Source organism: Pyxicephalus adspersus, unplaced genomic scaffold, assembly GCF_032062135.1.
Source record: "Pyxicephalus adspersus unplaced genomic scaffold, UCB_Pads_2.0 Sca1379, whole genome shotgun sequence".
Lineage (NCBI taxonomy): Eukaryota > Metazoa > Chordata > Amphibia > Anura > Pyxicephalidae > Pyxicephalus > Pyxicephalus adspersus.
The window spans coordinates 1-6,286 of NW_027318386.1; the positions used below are offsets into that span (position 1 = coordinate 1).

Genomic DNA, 6,286 nt, shown 5'->3' on the forward strand with positions numbered 1-6,286 from the left:
AACTGCTTTACTTTTGTTCTAACTACTTTTCTGCTAACTTTAATTTATCAGAAGTAGATCAATTCCCGTGGGTGTGCCAGATAAAGAAGTCAGCACCTAACCATTTTTCTATAGTTATCATTAGAAGCACATGCTACATACTGAACTGACAGGATACCAAGCTAAGTACATTTTTGTAGATAGGGTGCAATTGAATTGAGTAAACAAGGTCAGAGCAGCCTAGTGTATAATCCTGTAAACTATCTTTAAAGAATACCAAGCAGCCTCTAAATTTTCTCATAACAAATTTCTTTAAAAGCCTTGTTTTTGAATTCACAGAATAATACATTACACAACACAATTTAACTAATGTAGCTGCTATTTGAGCAACACATGTTGTAAATTCCAGATGCAAATAAAAAACACCAGCACTATTACAGAAGAAACCATTCATTCAAAACATCATTGCTCTGTTAGGGATCAGTATATGTGAGATCCTCTTATTATGAAAAACTCTTAAATACAGTTTATATAATCCCAGGTGCCTATTAGTCATTTGTATATTTAAATAGCAGTGTTCAACCGAAATATTTTTTTAAGCTTGGTGGGAAGAAATTGTAGGTAGGTGGCATCCCCTGTATCGTGACCAACCTTTTCCGCAACCACCCAAAAAAACCCCGGTGTCTGCTGAAAAGTGCCGGGTGGTGCACCGAGATAAAAGGGCCTGGGGAGAACACTGAGTTAGTGAAAATGTTCAAAAAAAGACTGTACTGCAGTAATAAATGAGAAAGAAGTGTCATACTTTGAATCTCCATCTGGGTCTTCAGTACTGGTTCCAGTATTATTTAAAGCATAACTGCTCCTTGGATTACCTAAAGAAAAAAAAAAGTAGAAAGTGAATCATGTTAATTTATACATTATATACATACACACACACATATACATACACACACTGTATATATACACACACTGTATATATACACACACATTAAGTATATAAATTTAAGTCTAAAAAATAAATTTATAAAAATACATTGCAAAGTATTAAAGCATTCCAGGTGCTTTTTTCCCTTGACAACTTTTGTGCCTATTATTATTATACAGTATTCATATAGCACTGACATATTACACAGCGCTGTACAAACTCCATAGTCATGTCACAAGCTGTCCCTCAAAGGGGTTCACAACCTAATGTCCCCACCATAGTCATATGTCTTTAATACAGTTTAAGGTCAATTTGGAGGGAAACCAAATACCCTAACTGCATGTTTTTGGAATGTGGGAGGAAACCCACACAAACATGGGGAGAACCTGCAAACTCCATTCAAATAGCTTCCTGGCCAGGATTCAAACATGGGACCCAGCGCTGCTCAGGCCAGTGTGCTAACCACTGAGCCACCATGCTGCCTATATGTAAAGATCTGAAAATAAAGGAAGGAAATAGTAAGAGAATGTGTTGGCTTCCATCAATAAAGACTATTCCTTGACTGCCACATGCTAAACCGATGGCATCACAAAAATAGGAGCATGAAGAGTTTGAATTAGAGGAAGGACCATCATTAGTGTTCTAAAATTACAAGAAAACCCACATTGGGAAAGAATACCATCAATAGGAAGGGAATGTAATAAACTACAAAAACAGAATTTAAGGTTATGTATAAAATAGATGTATGTCCTTGATTAAAAACTGTTCGTTTGAATTAAACTATAATAAAAACTTTCATAGGCATTTTACAGCAACATGAGCTGCAGCATTTATTTATTTTTTCACATGGAAAAATAATAAAAATATAAAAATTCCCAGTGACAACTAAATGGGTTTTATTAAATATAGCTGACAGTTATGGCAACTGCTTTACTTTTGTTCTAACTACTTTTCTGCTAACTTTATTTATCAGAAGTAGATCAATTCCCGTGGGTGTGCCAGATAACGAAGTCAGCACCTAACCATTTTTCTATAGTTATCATTAGAAGCACATGCTACATACTGAACTGACAGGATACCAAGCTAAGTACATTTTTGTAGATAGGGTGCAATTGAATTGAGTAAACAAGGTCAGAGCAGCCTACATAGCTGCTATAGGGCCCGAAGACAAGAAGAATAGGGCTGAGAAGAATAGTAATCATTTTTTTATCTCAGTCCAGCCACTCACTACTGTAAAACAGTGCAACCATTGTAATGGGCTCTAGAGGCTGCTTTTGGTCTATGTAAACTTGTCTTTCTATGTAAAATAATGTGTTTTTACTTTGACCAGAGTCTGGATGTGCTCAGTGTATCCCAACAGACTTAAGGCTGTAAATGAAACAAAAAGTGGTTCAACAAAGTATTGACACAGAAGGGGAATCCTTTATGTTTTTACACTTAGGCTAGGTACACACCTTAGATTTCTGTCGTTGGAAAATATCTTTCACAGCAAAAGACTGATTCATGAATGAGCGCTACATACAGGACCATTCTTCCTGATGGGGGAGAAGGAGAGAGCGGCACCCTGCTGCTTTCTCTCCCCTTCACTTGTATTAAGATCTTTCGTCATTCCGCCAGGACGGATGCATGAATGACGTCAGACGAGTGCTGTACACAGATTCTCGTCGATATCAGCCCTATAGCGAGGATCATCTGACGTGTGTATGTTGCCTTACACATATATATTGCATAGAATAAATACAGCTGAAAAAAATATTTTTTGTGTGCTTCTCCATTTCAGGTTGTAAAGCCACAAAAATGTGAATATTTCAAGTTAGCTGGGTTTAGGCTAGACTTGATTGTAATTTAAAGTCAATCTACCCTGTCGGCATGGGTACAATGCTGCTGTGTGATTTTACAGCCAAACCAGTATTATTGGACTGCTATTTATGGAAGCAGAAAAATAAGGAATATACTGACAGGATCAACATGTAACACAAATAAGTTACATAAAAGTAAGAAAAACTGATTTACTCAATTGTCCAACTGCATTCTCATTTTTTATTTTAAAATATGATCCTTTAGCTGTGACACTGTGGTCCAATGCTGCTCCTATGCTTTCTGTCAGTGCAAAGCAGCCCGGTACTATCTCTTTTGTATTATCCTGCACTGACAAAGAATAGGCAGGAAACATCACTTCATTTTTTATCTTGGAGGCCCAAAACTCGCACACAGATATAAGAAAGAAACACTAAACAAATCATTTTAAAAAGTAATTTGGTAACTTCTTCACTGTATGGTCTGTGAAAATGTGGAATCGGCTCCCTCAGGATGTAAGTTTCAGCAATTACTATAGATTGCTTTAAGAAAAAGCTGGATGTTTCTAGAAGCACAGAATATAACTGGGGATTAGGGATTTAAAGTAAAGATACCAAAGACAGTTGATCCAGGGTACATCCGATTGCCTCATGGAATCAGGAAGGAATTTTTTTCCCCTGTTGGAGCAAATTGTACCAGGGTTTTTTTTTGCCTTCCTCTGGACCAACAATGTCTTATAGGGTTTTATTTCTGGGATATGTTTATTACTCTAGTGGTTGAACTTATGGATTTATGTCTTTTATCAACCTAACTATGTAACACTTACTTGTCTGTGCAGACTGGCCTTCTATACTTCGTTGGAAAGGATATCGAAATAGCAGCTTATTCCCTCTACTTCCAGAACTAACCAGAATAACACTTATAGGGCTGGTGTTTTCACCCATTTTTGGAAATTGTCAAACATAAAATCCTGCAAGACAGCAAAAAAATAATATATCAGTGCAAGCATTTATAGAATTTCCATAATCCAAAAGATGAAAAAGAATTAGCTTTACAATAGCCTTCTCTCAAGATGACTTTTTTGCTCTCTATAACAAGTGCAACAAACCAAATAAAAATAGATGTAAATGTAAAATATCTAAGATATGTAAAAATCATAGGAACAAACATTCAGGGATTCCATTACGTATTTTTAGGTGTTTCACCGATATACTTAGTGTTCCCCCCCGCCCCTTTTAGCTGGGAGCACCACTCGGCACTTTTCAGTAACCACACGGCTATTTTTAGGTGATTACTGATCAGTTGGGTCACAATAAAGGGGCTACTACCCACCTACAATTTCTTCCCATGTACACATTCAATTAAAAGAAATTATTGCACAGTGCAGCTGGGGAGAAAAAAGCTAGAGGATGTTGCATATCCACCACCCAAGAAATGAGACAGAATCTTTGACTTGCTGCAGCTTCTAATGTACATTGTGGGTATGCATTTGCTTTTGATGATGAAATCAGACTGAGAAAAGCTCATATGATTTTGCGGAGGTAAAGTTGGAGTTTGGCTATTCGGGGGTCTAGTGGCATCTTGTGAAGTGAGGTAAGGACTAAAGCTACATACACACTTCCAGTGGTTCTCGCCCGATTATCGGCTCAGGGCTGATATCAGACGGGTTTAGGAAGTGTGTACAGCGCGTGTCGTTCATCGTATGAACGACTGTCCTAGCGGATCCACGGACGATGAACAACGAACGATCGTAATGCAAGTGAAGGGGGAGAGCTGCAGCGGGGTGCCACTTCATCCCTCGCCCTCTCCCCTCTCCATAGAGCAGGACGGTGCTGTATGTACAGCATCATTCATGCATCGTGGAGTGCTTAGTCGTTGGAAAGGAACGTGAAAGAGATCGTGATAGGTTTCTTCCTGCTGATACCAGACCATTAAAGAACAAAATAGTGATGTAGAAGTTTATAGGAGGAACACAGTGACCAAAGTGGGGCTCACTACATAATCCAAGCAGAGGAGTAGAACAAGATCAGTGGCAGAAGCTCGGCTACACAGTCTATGAGCCGAGATGAAAAACACTTTATTCACCGAATAGTAACTGTGATATGTTTAAAGCGTACATAACTCAACATTTTTACTTTACATAGAAGAGTAGACAATCGTTCTAAGTAAAGTACAAATGTTGTTTTTATTTATTTTAGGTGCAATGGTGCAGAACCTTTAGGTCTTGATCGCCGAGGTGATCATGACTTAATGGGAGCGCAGAGCCTCCTGGGATACCTACATCACTCATACCGGGATGCTCTGGCTGCTCCTTCTGCGCATGCACAGATCCCTGACATGTGCAGAAGGGGCACTTTTCATTCTAGGGGATGCTGATCTCATGCATGCCCAGTGAGATTGTCTTTTTTTTCCCCTTCACAGCGGCTACATTACCTAATCTCACACCTGCGCAGTGCCAGATCGGGTGACTTAGAAGAAGACAGAAAATGGTGGCGCCTGGCACTTCCTCTGCAGCGGGTCAAAGAGGAATTCCAGGAGGACGTGGGACAGGATCGCAGGAAGGACCAGCACCATCAAGGGATCTGCGGGATTAAAGGTAAGTGTAACTTTCTATTTTTAGTTTAGTTTCCCTTTAACAAGGTCACTTTAGGATAACTTAGCAATACAGTGGGCAGTGAATTGTATCTAAGGTCTCTAGAAAAGCTATGGTGCTCCCAGAATTGTCTGCATCCTACATATTTGCAGATATGTCCCATCCGCCATCTGGAGCATTTGCTCAAAAATGCGTGCCAATACAAAGCCCCATACCTCTACTGTTTTATGACATTATTAATATTATTAAACAAGATTTATATAGCGCCAACATAGTATGCAGCGCAGTACAATAAACAGGGGACACACTAGACCAAATATCAACCTCGATACCACGTTTACATTTTAGGGTCAGTATCAGTGCTCAACCTAGAAGTTTATTTAGGCCGGGTGGGAAAAAATTGTAGGTGGCAGGTAGCAGCCCCTGTACTGTGACCCAACTCTTCAGTAACTACCCAAAAATGAAAAATGCTGGGTGGTGCGCCCAGGCATCTTGTGAAGTGAGGTAAGGACTAAAGCTACATACACACTTCCAGTGGTTCTCGCCCGATTATCGGCTCAGGGCTGATATCAGACGGGTTTATGAAGTGTGTACAGCGCGTGTCGTTCATCGTATGAACGAATGTCCTAGCGGATCCACGGATGATGAACAACAAACGATCGTAATGTAAGTGAAGGGGGAGAGCCGCAGCGGGGTGCCACTTCATCCCTCGCCCCCTCCCCTCTCCATAGAGCAGGACGGTGCTGTATGTACAGCATCATTCATGCATCGTGGAGTGCTAAGTCGTTGGAAAGGAACATGAAAGAGATCGTGATAGGTTTCTTCCTGCTGATACCAGACCATTAACCTCCCAACCGCTAACCCCGTACTTTTTCGTGCAAAATTTTTTTGCAACGATCGATAACCCCGTACTTTTTCGCCTATATTAAAATCCCACTTACCTGGTCCCGCTGTGCTCATCCAGCGTTGGGTCCGTGTTCCAGCGTCGTCCT

The 6,286-nt window shown here is 40.0% G+C and overlaps 1 long non-coding RNA gene across 1 annotated transcript; it reads right to left on the reverse strand.

Annotated features, from left to right (window-relative positions):
* Positions 1-228: 228 nt before the first annotated feature.
* On the reverse strand, positions 229-5,297 carry LOC140321213 (uncharacterized). Its single transcript, XR_011918856.1, has 3 exons — positions 5,135-5,297; positions 3,528-3,671; positions 229-851 (listed from the first exon to the last, which is right to left on the reverse strand). It is a non-coding gene; the product is annotated as an uncharacterized lncRNA (long non-coding RNA).
* Between the last annotated feature and the right edge of the window lie 989 nt (positions 5,298-6,286).